Genomic DNA, 17,230 nt, shown 5'->3' on the forward strand with positions numbered 1-17,230 from the left:
TTGGAATAAAAATATTGTTAAAATGTCTATACTACTCAAAGCAATCTACACATTTAATGCAGTCCTAATCAAATTACCAATATCATTTTTTACAGAACTAGAACAACTGTAAAATTTATGTGGAACCACAAAAGAGCCCAAATTGCCAAAGCAATTTTGAAAAAGAAGAGCAAACCTGGAGGTATCACAATTCCGGACTTCATGTTATATTACAAAGCCATGGTAATCAAAACAGTATGGCACTAGCACAAAAATAGACATATAGATCAATGGAAAATAATAGAAATGCTAGAAGCAAACCCACAATTATATAATTAATTAATCCTCAACAAAGCAGGAAAGAATATCCAATGGGACAAAGACAGTCTCTTCAATAATTGGTGTTGGGAAAACTGGTCGGCTACATGCCAAAGAATGAAGCTGGGCCACTTTCTTACACCATACACAAAAATAAATTGAAAATGGATTAAAGATCTAAATGTGAGACCTGAAACCATAAAAATCCTAGAAGACATCATAGTCAGTAATGTCTTCGACATCAACCCTAGCAACCTTTTCCTAGATATGTCTCCTGAGGCAAGGGAATAAAAGGAAAAATAAACTGTTGGAACTACATCAAAATAAGAAGCTTTCTGTATAATATTCATATATATGTGTATGTTTGCATTTCCCTGGTAATTTGTAGTGGTCATCTTTATCCATTCATCAATCAATGGAAACTTGGGTTGCTTTCATATCTTGGCTATTATAAATAATGTTGCTATAAACATAGGGGTGTATGTATCCCTTTGAATTAGTGTTTTTGTATTATTTGGATAAATACCCCCAGTAGTGCAATTGCTGGATCATAAGGTAGATCTATTTTTAACTTTTTGAGGAACCTCCATACTGTTCTAACAGTGGCTTAAGTGTGATGGGGATTAAGCAGTACAGTTGTCATGATGGGCACAGGGTGCTGTATGGAAGTGTTGAAAACACTATATATACATTGTCATTGGCAACAACATGGATGGAGTTAGAGAGTATAATGCTAAGTAAAATAAGTCAGTCAGAAAAAGACCAATAGTATATGATTTCACTCTTATGTGGAATTTAAGAAACAAAACAAGCAAGCAAAGGATAAAAAAGAGAGACAAACCAAGAAACAGACTCTTAACTATAGAGAACAAACTGATGGTTACCAGAAGGGAGGTGGGTTGGGGGATGAGTGAAATAGGTGATGAGGATTAAGGAGGGCACTTGTCATGATGAGCACTGGGTGATGTATGGGATTGTTGAAACACTGTATTGTACATCTGAAACTAATATAACACAGTATGTTAACTATATTGGAATTTTAAAAATGTGGCATGTATACACAATGGAATAATAGTCAGCCATAAAAAATGAAATCTTGCCATTTGCAGCAACATGGATGGACCTTGAGGGCATTATGCTAAGTGAAGTAAATCAGACAGACAAAGACAAATACCATGTTATTTCACTTTTATGTGAAATCTAAGTAAAAATAATAAAAAGCTCATATATACAGAAAACAGAGTGATAGTTGCCAGAGTCAGGGGGTGGGTGAAATGTGTAAAGGGGCCCAAAAGGTACAAACTCCTGTTTATAAAATAAATAAGTCATGGGGATATAATGTACAGCATGGTAAGTATAGTTAATAATACTCTATTGCCTATTTGAAAGTTGGTAAGAGAGTAGATTCTAAAAGTACTCATCACAAGAAAAAAAATTTGTAACTGTGTGGTGGTGGATGTTAATTAGACTTATTGTGATGAACATTTTACAATATATACAAATATCATATCATTATGTTGTACACCTGAAAGTAATATAATGTTAGATGTCAGTTATACTTCAAAAAAAAAGAAATAATAATTTTCTTTCTGCCCCAAGTATCATGGAAGAATGAATAGAAAATACCTTGTGGCAAAGTTCTTATTTTTCAGGAATATAGTCTAATTTCAACATGGTTTTAATGATTTAGCTGAATTTTTCTCACTAAATGCTTTATCCAGCAGTCTCTCTTTGGTTTTTTGTTTTTGTTTTTTTTTTTTAAAGATTTTATTTATTTATTTGACAGAGAGAGACGCAGCGAGAGTGGGAAAACAAGCAAGGGGAGTGGGAGAGGGAGAAGCAGCGGGGCTAGATCCCAGGACCCTGGGAACATGACCTGAGCCAAAGGCAGCCGCTTAACGACTGAGCCACCCAGGCGCCCCAGCAGTCTCTCTTTGTTAACATTTAAATATACCAGGTTCTCTAAAGAATGCTGAATCCTTTTTTGTAATGGGAAAATTTTATTTTGTGAGATGGCACTTTCACCCCTAATTCTATCCATTGGTTGGTTAAAAATGTTGATTAATTGAATTTAAATTTAAAAAGAGACCAAGGAAAAGTTAAATAAATGAAAGACCAAGAAATGCCAAAAATGGAGCTTTATACATTTTTCTTCTTCTTTAAGTAAGAATATTCATATAGAATCTTTACATCTTTACGTGAGTTCTGGTTTTGTCACTGACAAATTGTATGAACTTGCCTATATCCCTTACAACCTCGGAGCCTTAGTCTCCCCATTGGTAAGAGAGGAATAGTAATATTACCTTATTTATAGTGTAGATTCACTGAGATAATGCACTTAAAATATTTAGCATAGGGACTCCTGGGTGGCGCAATGGGTTAAGCGTCTGCCTTCGGCTCAGGTCATGATCCCGGGGTCCTGGGATTGAGCCCCACGTTGGGATCCCTGCTCAGCGGGAAGCCTGCTTCTCCCTCTCCCTCTGCCTTCTGCTCCGCCTGCTTGTACTCTCTCTCTATGACAAATAAATAAATGTAATCTTAAAAAAAATATCAAAGTGTTCCTCACAAGTAAACACTATATAAATTCAAGTATCCTGTTATTTGGAATGTTATTATCAATACATTTCTCTAGGATAAACATTTTGTGTTGATCCTGGTCTTGTTTGTTGATATGTTGGCTCTGAAGTCCCCTGGAGATAATGCCTAAACTTGAAAGAATGAGTCTAATGTTGAAATTTTCAGGTACTAAGGCAGACTAATAAGGTAGATTATTTTTTTTTTTTTTTGTCAGGGGGTGGAACTTCCCAAGCATCCAACAAATTCCTCTCCACGCAGGAAGGTATCATGTATACTTATGCCTATGGCAGGACCAATAACAACATATTATTATCTTTTGTTTTTCTTGAAGAACTTCACAGGTGAAAAATCTCCACTCTACCTTACCTTTCTACAGTCTTCCATTATGAATTCTTATCTCTTAGATGTTCAAGAACCCCTTCCTTAGGTCTTGATTTGTATATCTGGACTCATGGAAAAACCTAGATATCTAGAAGTTTGTTCACTAGCTGACCATTAATGGTATCATTTGCAAATTATACAATGTATATATTTAAGGACAAAATGGTGCTCAAATTTTGGTCCTTCTTATGGATTTTATGCTGCTTTTGGCGCTGGAGCTCATCTGTGGAATAATTAATTTTGGCAAATGTTTGCTGGCCTGGCTTTCTGGAAGTAAAAAATTATCATATAATCTGGTCCCAGGTTCATATGAATTTCTCTATGCTGCTCATCCAGCTGCTTTGGCTTGCCAGAGACTTCACAATGCTAGAATTTTCGTACAAAACTCTTTCCTCTCCACCCCACCCAAGCAGCTTTGTTCCCTCAGGGGTGTGATCAGAATTGAAATCACTGGAAAATTATTGCAGCTCTAATTGATGATAAAGAAATCCTGAGCTGGCCCCAGAGTTTAACAGGCTCAGATATTTTATAAAAATGAGATTTTGACAGAGCAAATAGCATCTATAGGCTTTAATGTTAATGAAGAAATATATTTTTCATAGAAGATAAAGATGTTCTAACTTGTCGTCATGAAATTTGAATGTGGTTTTCTTTCCTTTTCTAGTTGTGTTGCTACATCTGGTTATACATTTTATCTACTCTCCTTTTGAATATTTGGATTAAGGAGGTATATTTATATATATATATATTCTTATATCTGGAATACATCTACATAACTATATATATGGAATATATCTATATCTATTTAATCTATGTCTATCTACATTTATATCTATTTCTCTCTCTCTCTCTATATATATATCCGTATCTATCTAGCTATCTACCTATACATCCAGAATGAAGTTAACAGATTTTTTTTTCTAAAAAGCATGATATTTATGACTTATTGATGAACATGATTTTAATCAGTGGTATTAACTGTCTACAGATTTTAATGTTCTGGGCAGTGGTCGACCAAAGTTTCCACTACTTAATGAGATAGTCTGCCAAAGTGGACTTGAAGTAGATCTTCTTTCCTTGTCTTATATTGTTGCAAATTATATCTTATTCATACCCACAAGGATGGCCATCATTAAAAAAAAAAAAAAACAAACAGAAAATGTTGGTAAAGATGTGAAGAAATTAGAACTCTCATACATTGCCGGTAGGAATGTAAAACAATGCAGTTGTTGTAGAAAACAATTTAGCCATTCTTCAAAAAGTTATTCACAGAATTACCATATGACCTAACAATTCCAAAAGGCATCTATTCCTAGGTATATATCCAAAAGAATTGAAAAAAAGTGTTCAAAAAAAGTCCTGTACATAAATGTGCATGGCAACACTGTCCACAATAACCCAAAGGTAGAAAGAACCCAAATGTCAATCAATTGATGAGTGGATAAACACAATGTGGTATATCCATATAATGGAATATTATTCAGCCATAAAATAGTGAAGTACTCGTATAATACCCAGTGCTCCAAACAATGAATTGTGGATCACTACATCAAAAACTAATGATGTATGGTGACTAACATAACATAATAAAATAAAATTTAAAAAAAGTGAAGTACTGATACATGTTACAACATTGATGAACCTCGAAAATGTGAAGCTAAGTGAAATATGCCAGACACAAAAGATCACATATTGAATGATTCCATTTATATGAAATATGCAGAATAAGCAAATGCATATAGGCAGGAAGCATATTGCTTCCCGATTTTGTGGTTGCCAAAGGCTGGGGGGGAGGAGAAAGGAGTGACCGCTTAATGGGTGCAGTGTTTTCTTTTGGTGTGATGAAAATGTTTTGAAACTAGATAGAGATGTCGGCCACATCACATTCTAAATGTACTAAATGCCATCGAATTGTGCATTTTAAGCAGTTAATTTTAAGTTACATGAATTTCACTTTTTAAAGATGTAGAACGAAATTTCTATCTTACTCGTTTTGCAAGGGACTCTACTGACTTCTTTAAAAGGAGGTAGGCAGTTACCGTTCATGTTGCTTTTTATTTTTTTTTTATTTTTTTTTTAAAGATTTTATTTATTTGACAGAGAGATAGAAGAGCACAAGCAGAGGGAATGGCAGAGGGAGAAGGAGAAGCAGGCTCTGCACTGAGCAGGGAGCCCGATGCGGGGCTCGATCCCAGGACCCTGGGATCATGACCTGAGCCGAAGGCAGACACTTAACGACTGAGCCACCCAGGCGCCCTCATGTTGCTTTTTAAAATGTGCATTTTAGGGGCACCTGGGTGGCTCAGTTGGTTAAGCGACTGCCTTCGGCTCAGGTCATGATCCTGGAGTCCCGGGATCGAGTCCTGCATCGGGCTCCCTGCTCAGCGGGGAGTCTGCTTCTCCCTCTGACCCTCCCCCCCTCTCATGTGCTTTCTCTCTCTCTCTCAAATAAATAAATAAAATCTTTAAAAAAAAAAAATAAAATGTGCATTTTAGCAGTGAAGTTCACAGTTTGCGCTCCAACATGAATTGGGTTTAGAGGCAGAAGATACAGAAAAAACCTCATTGATGTGTAGATATTTAGATTTAAGAAGCAGTGTTAGCCATTTAGCAACCCTATTATCAGGTTAAAGGCTTCTTAAGGTCATCTGGGTCAATCTAATCCATAATTATAAATCTCATGGATGTTATAGATTACAACCATTGAAAACCAATGGATCTAACTGAAATACTAACTATATTTTGTTTAACTTGTCACATGTTATGGTCTAGTAACAATACTCTATTTGTACTTCTCCAGGCATGTATGTTATTTCATTTCTTGATCTCTTTGGATTTGCTATATTTTTTGCCTTGAATGTCCTTTTTTCCATTTGGTCACCTAGCAAACTTCTACTCTTTTTTTTTTTTTTTTAAAGATTTTATTTATTTATCTGAGAGAGAGAATGGGAGACAGAGAGCATGAGAGGGGAAGGGTCAGAGGGAGAAGCAGACCCCCCGCTGAGCAGGGAGCCCGATGTGGGACTCGATCCCGGGACTCCAGAATCATGACCTGAGCTGAAGGCAGTTGCTTAACCAACTGAGCCACCCAGACGCCCCCAAACTTCTACTCTTCTTTCAAGACTTAATTCAAAGTGTTACCTCCTCAAGAAGACTTAGTTTCTCCTTCCTCTGTTCTATCTAATATCTTGTACATACTCCTATTAATTCACTTAGGACACTTAATCGTAATTATATTCTTGCATTTCTATTTTTTCTACTAGACTGTGAGTTCCTTAAGAATAAAAAAAAATATATCCATTATGCTTTCTGCCATGTTATTTCTGCCTAGAAAAGTGCAGGGCCTGTAAGAACACATAAAAGTATGTTGACACAATTATACAAAAGAAAGTATAATGTTGGTTTTCTTGGAGGCATGAGAGTAGTGAAAAGATCCTTGGAAATCTGGTGATATCTGAGCATGATTTCAGCTCCATAGAATTCTTTTTGAGAATTTTATCCCCAAGGAATCCTGTCTCAAAGCCTCAATCATCTATCTTCTCCCAAGATACAATGTCTCTGCTGTTTTGTTCCCAGTTTCTCCAACTGAGAAAGGTTCCTGATTATTTGTGCTGGCAAGAGTATTTCCTGTAGATGCTCTTAATGTAAAATGCAGCATTCTGAGATCATGGAATCTACACTGAAGAACTTTTTTCTACTTGTATCTGCTGCCATGGCTCAATTGTTCTGAAGACTTGGACACTTTTTTGTGACCTGATTTTCTCTAAAAAAGACAACTCCCTCATCCCTAGAGCACTTGAAGGTCTCTAGAAGGTTTAGAAAGGCAGTCGAGTCCGCCAACCTCAGCACTCTGCCAGTTTCCATCCTGTACATGTTTTTAACCCTCAGGGTAGAGCGAATGCCTGGAGATATTCTTTCATAACATTTATTTGGCAAGAAAAATAGAAAAAAAATTGATAGCAGCCAAGGGTCACAGTTTCCACATTCTGCAAGAATATCTTGAAGCATATTCTGCTTTTATTTTTGCAAAGTAAAAAGCTCATAGTTTTGTGACAACTCCTCACATTATCTTTTTGTTTTGTTTTGTTTTGTTTTGTTTCTGGGATAGGAATATCACAGCTATAATTATAAATTGCTTACATTCTTTACATTTTTGTCTTACTTGAAAATGTTATATTCCCCACCTTTTGTCTTCCTATGCATCCTTCTTCCTATGTTCATTTTTCAACTTCTAGAGGAGGCACTCTTAATTTGGGGACCACTGACCCTTAATGGCACCCAAAGATGAGCTTCTGGAAATATATGATACCTCTCACATTGTGAGCTGTGCAAAATTATATATATTTGTATATGTGTGCATTTTTCCTGGGAATAAGATCCATAAATTTCACCAGATTATCAACCATGGTTCAGGAGCCAAAAATTAAACATATGGTTCTGAACATGAAGCATCATTGTATACAAACCTAGACGAATCTGCTTTAAGAGACTTCAGAGAATTAAATAAGGGTCTCTGGCCCAAAAGGAAGTTGTTTTTTTTTTTTTTTTTTTTTTCTATTCCTCAAGGGGAGCTTTCTTTCTTTGAGGAGTTCTCATGAATTGAGACTAAAATTTTCTGGATTGTAAAACTGATTTTGTGATTGCACTCTCACACCTTGAAATTGACTCTCTTTATTCAAGCTGCTGGAACTTGCAGACTACTAACTGTGCTGTTAGAAGTCACATAAAAATCACCAGTTGTAACTCCTAAAGGAGAAACAGCAAAGGAACTGTTGCTGGACTTATAAATCTTTTTCAAATATTTGAGGTCCAGTTGTTATTTGTAGGTTGCTGGAGAAAATGTTCCAGCATATTAATATCAGCGAATTTATATGTGTAAACCTGTGTACATTTCTTTATCAATCTGCGTTTATTCAGCACTCTAAGATGATTTACACCCTCCCAGTCCCTGAAAACCCTGAGGACAGAGCGTTACACATACTCCCAATTATTTATGCATAAAAATATGAGGTTTGGCCATTGGACCCACTGACATAGCTAAACATTTTTGGCCTCCTCACAAGGTAAAGAGTGGCGATGTGGCGGTTTGTGGACTTACATTCCGTAGTCTGCATTGGTCTGTGGGGGAAGTGAAGAGTGGGGAGAAAAAGAGCTCCTTCAATTTCTTAAGTTACTCTCTCAGAATTAGGGTTTCATCCATTGAGGTGCAACATCAAAATTGGGATATTTTCAGGTTTTGTTAGCTTGGAGCTTTCATTTCTGCTCTTAAGTTATTCCCTTCCCCAATACTATTTCCTATGCATATGTTTGGTTTGGTGACTGGATGGGGAGGGGAGTTTTTATATACGAAGTGCTTGTATTTCACACTAGGCACATTTTATTTTTCACCTAGCATCATGAAAGCAGGGGCCATGATTTATACTTTATAAGCACAATGCTCAGCATATAATAGATACTCAGTATCTACTGATGGATTTCAATTTTCATGTTGACTAGCAGTTTCTGAACTTTAGTGACTTAAAATAATATCTCTAACTCCTAGAGATGAGGTGGTTGAATTTTCATTTAAAGGTCTAAATCCAAAGAACAGAGTTCATTAGGCAAATGTGACTTTAGACACCAAAACTCGGTCATTGTGTTCTTAGTTTTGGTCAACTTGGTTTGGATCTAGTTAGACTGGATAAGACTATAAGCTTCTAGGACTTACTTTTATTCACACAAGTATGACAGATGATCCTTCTAATAAGTACATTAAACACACACACAATACACACACAAGAATCCAGTTTCCAAAATTGTTCCACATGTTAAGGTCAGTGTTGTTTAGTTCAAGTCAGTTTGGTAGTGTGCAAGGAGGTTTTATAGAAGGGCAAGTCAGATAAACTATGCTTTCAACCAGGCCTTCTTTCTAGTTTATTGGATATCTGTTAAAATGTAAGCTCTATAAGGGTATGATATTTGTTCTTGTTTTGTTCACTTCTGTAAGAGCTTAGTGAGCAGTACCTATATGCTTAACAAAGTGGTAAGTCCTCTGAAAATACAAAGAAAATTTTTAGTATGGAGCAGTCCTTATCTTCCATGAGTTCAGAATCCACCTAAGAAGATGAAATGAATAGATACAAAAAATATTGCATGCTAAGACACTCAGCCCAAGAACAGTAAAGTCTGTTATCTTTCTGGCTCTGCTACTAAATTGCCTGGTTAGCTAGGACAAGTCACTTTATTTGGGGGGCATTATCATTTCCTTATTTGGAAAACTGTGGATTACATAAAATTAGAGATTGAAACTATGATAGTTGTATATGTACAAATTCAGAGGAAACGAGACAAAATGTAGGTTATAACAGCCATGGAAAGAGTCAGGAAAAGATGGGTTAGAACTCAGCCTTGGGGGGTGGGTGGAAGAACTCAGCCTTGAAGAGTCAGTACCATTTAACTTTGTGGAGGGAATGATTGGGAACATTTCAGGAAGAAGTACAGTACATAAGATGTCATGCAGTAAAATATAAGTTTGATATAGCTAGGATGTCTTCAGTAATGGAGAATGTATTTTGGCAAAGAGGAAGAAATGACATTACCAGAAAGGAGTTCAGGTAGTAGAGAGGTACAAAGTGTCAGAAAAGAGATTTGGACCCAATTCAGGAGAAGAAGCAGTCATATATAAAGCGTTTGTGTGTTTGTATGTGTGTGAATACATGCAGTGTATGTATAGTGCTGGCACACGGTGAACTTCATACGTGGTTCAGCAATTGTGTGTGTGTGTGTGTGTGTGTGGTATGAAAAGAGAAAGAAAGAGAGGAGAGGGAAGAGATGGGGAAGAGAAGGGGGAGCAGCAAATAAAAATTAAATGGATTAGTCTGGCAATAGTGTAGGAGGTAGTAGTGTTCAATGTGTATTCGAAGACAAATCAGCAGGATGTGTATTTCAGCTATCTGAGCATATAGTCACAGGGCTACAGTCATAGATTCAAGTTGGAAATATTCTTAGATAATAATTATTTTAACCTCACACTTAAAGTAAAAATCTTTTCTGCATTCTCCCAGTCTTTGACACTTTGCAGTGACAGAGTTTACTGTTTTGCAAGACAGCCCATTTTGTTTATGGGTATTTTGTATCCTTAGACAGATCTTTCTGATCCTGAGCCTAAATTTGCCTCCTCATGAGTTCTACTTGTTATCCTGGTTCTCCCCTTGGGACTACACTGAAAATGTCTAATTTTGTCTCCACATCACATTTTTGGCTAAATATTCTTTTTTTTCAGGAAATAAACTTGCAGTTGTTTCAATCCTCCCTCCACAGCATGATTTCAGAAACTTTACCATCTGGACTATCTTCTTCTGAAATCTTTCTAGACTGGTAAAGTTCCTATTAGAATGTGGTTGCCCAGAAATGAATGCAGCCTACCAAATGTGGCCTGACTAGTGCCAAATTCCTCGGCACTAGTGAACTGGGTATTCTATTTGTATAGTGCTCTATTCTAACACTACATTTGCTTTCTAAGTAGCTACATCACATTATTGACTCATTTCAATTTGTGACTGCCTAAAAGCCACAACTACACAATGGCTTGTTGACCTGGGGAACTTCCTCTTTATTATTTTAGCCTTTCAAACCTGTTAAGTAAGATCTTTGTGAGTAGAAAATCTAAATGACTTGGCAGGTTGTAAAAACTACTTCTTTCTTAAAAATCTCTAGGATTTTTATTATTTGGGGGGAGAAGGAGTGTTGAGATACAGTCACAACTCACTAATTCAAGAGTAGTTGGAGGATCTATTTACTGAATTAGCAAAAAGGCTGAATTACTTTTTAATTTGAAAAATAATGATATTTGAAAGAAAACAGTAATTGAAATAAAGACTATGATGATATTTTCAAGGAAAGGATGTGCTCAGCTAGTTTTAATTAATAGACATAACTAGTCTTTAACAGCACCCTTCCTTACATACATTTCATGGTTAAAATCTTTTAAAACAGTCCCAGTAATGCTCAATGTTGGGCATTTATTTGCTGAGCCAACTTTTTTCCCTATACAGCAGGGAAGAAAATACAAGTAACAGCTAAAACTTTTATGGTATCTACTATATGCAAGGTTCTCTTCTAAGTACTTTACATGCTCATTTAAACTTCTCAACCATCCTATAAAGTGGACACTATTGTTATCATAACCACTTCATCTCTATTTTACAGCTGAGGAAACTGGGGTGCTGAGAATTTAAATAACTTCTCCCAAGTGAAATAGCCAGTAAATTCAAATATGGGATTTGAATCCAGATGATCTGGCTCCAGAGTTGATGCTCATTGTGCTTCTCATATCCAACCACTCATTTCAATCAGAATAGTAGAATCCAAATAATATCTTATAGTATCTAGAAAATGTCCTCAACTTGCTTGGGCTAAGAAGACCAAATTTAAGCGTAAGTTAAGCTCCCATAGTTCAAACTAGTATATCTTCTGTCCTGCAAGTGTTGGTGGTGGTGGTTATGGTGGAAGAAGTTTCACAATTGATTCTGGTCCTTTGTGTATGTAGTATATTTGATTAAACATTTTAGGATCTCACAGACATGTGACATAATCGTGTTTGAAAATATTTAAAGTTACATGAATTGGCAAGGCATTGGCTGCCCTCCACCTAAAAAGGTAGATGGATAGATAAATACCTTAAGAATCCAGTCTATGAATTAATTGCTGAGACTGTGATTGGGATAGTGGAGAGAGAGATCAGTCAGGAATCTTGGATCTTAGTTTTGGCTGTGTCAGTAATTGGTTCTCTGGCTTTTGATAAGTCAGTTAACCTTTCTGAGTTTCAGTTTCTCCATCTTTAAAATAAGAAGATTAGATGATCTCTCAGGACCCATCTAACTCGAGCATTCCATGTTTTTAGAGATGAAAGTAAACCAATGGTAGAGAAGTAGAGAAAGAGTTTAAAATGCTGTGAATAGAGGAAAAAAGTCTAGCTTTGGCTTTGCCATTTTTAATCATTCTGGGTTGTAAATGAAATTGAAAAGCAAGGAGGGAGCTCAATGACCTCATCCTCCACAATGTGGCTCAGAACTGGGTTTGCTCATATTAAAGGAAAGGAAAGGGGGGGGAGGGAAGGAAAGAAAGGGAAAAGAAAAAGGAAAGGGGGAAAAAAAGTAAAGGAAAGGAAAAAGAAAAAAAAAAAACCAAATCTTTCAACCCAATAAAGCTAATTTCATGTGAATTGGCATCAGTGCAAAATAAATTAGATGAGTAGTTTACAGTATATCTCCCATAATCATCTGGCTTGTCTTGAAACATTGAGGTTTTTAAACAAATTTTACTGCCTACTCTATGGCTTTGTGGTTCCATCATGCTTAAGGAAAAATGCTGACAACTTGTTTTCTGTTTCCACTGGCAGCATTACTGTTTTTAAATTGAAATGATAAATGGTCGGGTATGGTGCAATGGTTGAACTCTGAATTCTATACTGATATTCTATATTTCTCTTTAATGCACACATTATTATTTTCAGGTAGATTTCAACTGTGTTAGATAAAATGGTCATCATGTGATAATTGTAATCAGTGAACAATTATATGGATTTTGATCTTAAGACTTGAAAATGGTATGTCTTGATTTAGGCTTTTCTTCATTTTACAGGCATGCTCTTGAGAAGACCGGGGAACTCTGAGGAGAAAATTACTCTTAGATTTTTTCTACTTGGGGAAAGCCAGGTGTGCAGAATATTTTCCTAAATTTTTTTATCCTTCCCTTTCAAAGCATTTGAAAACAGTTGATTTGTAGTTTCTTCACACACATTGCCAAAGACAGTGTTAGAGACCTGTAAAGACTCACTTTGATCTGAAAGTAGTTTTGCTTGCCACGCGCTTATGCAATTGAGCACTACCTGATAATCAAAACCAACTCCCCAAACCTGAGCTTAGTCCTTTGACGCCTTATTTGAGTCTTTGGGGGAAAGCTTAAAACTTTGTATCTTCGTCTGTCAAATGAACTGGTCCAAGTCCCAAACAACATTATACTCAGTGATTTTTAACCACTGTGGAAGATGGAGCAATCACAAAAGGCTGCCATTTGTGTTAAATAATGTGTATATTAACAAAATTATTCATGGGTGAAGCTTACTGATGTTGGGTTCTTTGCTTGGTGTTCACCTAACTCCCTCTCCTATATTCAGCATATTCCCAGCATTCCCTCTGTACCCAGTGTCTTCATGAATTCCAGAATCCTTCCTCCTTTCTCTCTGCCTACTTGTACATTCATCAAGACCTATCCATCAGTTGCCTCATAACTGTATGCTTCTGTACGTCATATCACTTGAGCAAGTCATGTACTTTCTGGACCTCAGTTTTCCCATAAGTAAAATAAAGGGATTGAAGTAGATGACCTTGAAGGCCCCATCCAGTTCTAAAATTAGAATACCTGCATTAATGTGGTATCTAGTAAATGTGCTTTGCTTCCTGATAGAGGAGTTTGGTGAGATTATAAGGGCCAGATTGTGGCAACTCCCTGGGAACATCATGATTTCACTTAGTTAAAATTATTTTAGAAGACTAATTCGAAGCCTTTCAGAGACTTCCCCATTAATTTTGTTTTCCTTTCAATCACACTCCATAAATGGCTACCTATTTTGTTTATGCCTATAGTCAACTCTCTTTGTTGCTTTCCAGGAAGCAAATATGATTTCATAAACAGAAGAAAAGACTTATATGTATCCTTTTGGATTTAACTCCTTACTCATTTAGATGAGCTCAGATCTTAGCAAATGAACAATATGTCTGAGGAGTTTCTTCAGCAAATTATCCTTTCTGTTGGTATCATCCTAGCAATATTTTCCTGGATAATCCATTATGATCAAGTCTTCCAAAATATTGTCTCACTCTAAAAGCAATTACTTCTTACAAATGCTACTCATGGATAAGATGTCTTCTTAAAGTAAATTTTAAAAATCTCCTCTTAAAACACAATTAATCTAGTGATATTATCAATAAATTTTCTAATCAGCCTCTGGGCATTTTCAATTTCTATAACAAAAAAACAGCTTGATTTTACTCAGGTTAAGGAAAAAGACAAACCATGGTGGATTTTTTTTTTCCTTTTGGCTTCTCTTTCTTTTAAAACAAAGAACAAAATGACAAATCTAAATTTGAGACATCTGGATGTTTCCCATCATGTGGCTTAAACATCTGCATTTTTTCACTTCTGATCCAGATGTTTTGGTCTTATGTAAACCTAGCTAAAGTGAAGGAGAATATCAGGCAATCATCTGGGGACTTTGATTAACATGGACAGCAAATCTGAATAATCCATGTTCTGAGAGTCCTGTTTTTTGTCTAGTTCAGAACACATTACTAATGAGGTCAAAGTTACTGTAGGTTTGTTCCTTGTAAGGGCCAGTTAGCTCTGATTTGTTCCATGGCCACAGAATGCACCTCTAGCCTCAGCCAGCTGTCTGAAAAATGAGTGTCCTTGGTCCTACAGGCAGTCACGCAAGAAACTGAACAGCCAATTTCTACCACTTGAAAAGTAAAATAAAAATGCATTTCCCATGGATGGTAGGTCAGCAGTGTCATTTTTGTATAAAAATAATAATTATAACAGTAACTCTTATGTAGTGTTTATTTTGTGTCATTCTTTTAAGCGCTTTACATACATTCAATCATATTGTTTACTGCAACCATATATATATATATATATATATATATATGTTATTGTTATACCCATTTTACAGGTGAGAAAATAGAGGCATAGAAGGTTAAGTAATTTGCCCAAGATTAAAATGAATGGCATTCTCAAATTTTCTGTTTAATTCCCTGCATCTCCTTTGTCAAGAAGGTTGGGAGTAATTACAATGTATTGGCTGTCTAGAAAATATGGCAGGGAGGACAGAAACTTGGATATTTCTGCATCCTGAATTCATTGGTGGAATTGCTACTGTGACACATCCTGTGCTCAGTAAAGGAGGTTGATCTAAAATCCCTATTATTCCACCCAATATGATAATTATAGACATAAAAGTACCCTTTGCAAAAAAGAGAGGCAATATTTTTTGTTGGCAGTAAGTCAGTATGTAAAGTACATATTTATAAAAAAGTTCTATGTGGTTGGGAGCAATGAACTCCATTGGGTGGTTTCATAGAATAAATTGTCTGGATGCTCTGAGGAAGAATGATTTGTTTGACTGGCAAAATGCTTAAGAAACTTTGATCTCCAACCACAAATTGACTTTAGAATTCTAAAATCCTAGACCTAGACAGGACGTAAAGAGATAATTTAATTTATTTTTTAAATTAAAATAATAAACAAAACTGCTTGCTGAAAGAAGCAAATGAAAAAAATATCCCTCTTACATTTTTTAAGGAATCCAGGAATTGAAACTTCACAGATGCTCCCAAATCCATTTGTCCTTTTAATCAAGACATGTGATGTGAGCACCTACTCTGTGACTAGCACTGTCTTGAGTAATTGAACTATAGCAAGGAATAATACATGGCCACCAATCTTCAGAAACTCTTTATTTATTCTTGTGTTTTCTGCTTCTGAAGGTAAAAGCTCTCTTTCTTAAAACTGTCCTATTTTTTGTTTGTTTGTTTCATCTTCTGGCATTGTGGAAAAGAATTGCTCAACATCTTACTAATTGAGAATCTGTTCATTTGTTCATTAAATTCCATTTCCTTTTCCTTCTGAGCAAACATCTAGACTACACGCCCTCACCCTTTAATGTGAATGGATTTTATGGGCAGTTTTGTGCCAATCTCCATGCCCTCTCCTTTTACCAATCTACTGGCTGAATGGAGAGAACTCCTTGAACCTAGAGGAGATCAGAGAAACAAAATAAAAAGAGGCTATCTCTGAATAACTGTGGAGTACATCCTCTTCCCATGAGCCCCTCCAAGCCTCATCAGACTGTGATGTGAGCAGGCAGTGAATTTTATCGTATTAAGCTGCAGGATTTGAGTTGTTGTCCTTTAACAACAGTTATCAACTCTTACTAATACAATGCTCCTTATCAATTTTCCTTCGTAATTTTAAAGATGGTAATCATTCCACATTCAATTTTGGTAAAAATCTGGTTATTTGGGCTCAAGCTTTACATGGTTGTTAATTTTTTGTTGTTCTTCATAGGGCCACTCCATAAGCTTCCTCCTACCACTCCAACACACTTCAACATATCCCTTTTTGCTCTTTGTAAACCTTGTCCAGTTTCTCTATTTTATTTTTTTTCTATTATGGTGTTTTTTAAATTATGTTCAAACTAGTGACAAACACCCTCAATCCCTACCTTTTGAAGTTCTCTCTAATTGAACAATTTCAATGCCTTTATTTTCAGATCATAATTCTATACTCCAAAATCAAGTGAGGAATTTAAATAGAATCAGTAGACAGATGAGACCCAAAGGACCAAACTCCATCAATTCTTTCTTTGAGAATTTGAGATTATATTTAGTGAATGAATGTAATTACTCATTTCTAAAACAGCTTTGCAGGAGTACTTTGTCTTTCTTGACCATTATTCTCCTGCAAACACTTCAAAAGTTGCTCCAGTAGCAAATACACCTATCATTATGTTGTCTCTATTCTTGTCCCTACAGTGTCAGGATGCTCAATTAAGAAGGTAAGTTAAATACTCCAAGAGAATTCCTTTTGTGCAACTAAGTTTCTTGATCCTTGAAGTCTTTATTGACTTTTTAAAAAATTTTCCACTTTTCACTTCACCACATCCTATCTATTCCTCTTTCTCCTCAGATTTGCCTTTTCTGAGAGTATCCAGTTCACCACTCTCCATCTCTTATCACCTCATATGTACACTATGACAATAGCATCCCAACTGGTCTCCCTGTCACCATTCTCTTCCACTATTTAATTCTTCCTGCATCTGCTACCACATGAATGTTCCAGCACCTCACCTATCCTTATTTCTTACTATGCCCTCACACAGATTTCTGCTCTTGCTAGCCAAATATGCTTGTTATCAGCTAAACAGAAATTGCTTATT

The sequence above is a fragment of the Phoca vitulina genome, unplaced genomic scaffold, assembly GCF_004348235.1.
Source record: "Phoca vitulina isolate PV1807 unplaced genomic scaffold, GSC_HSeal_1.0 scaffold103, whole genome shotgun sequence".
Lineage (NCBI taxonomy): Eukaryota > Metazoa > Chordata > Mammalia > Carnivora > Phocidae > Phoca > Phoca vitulina.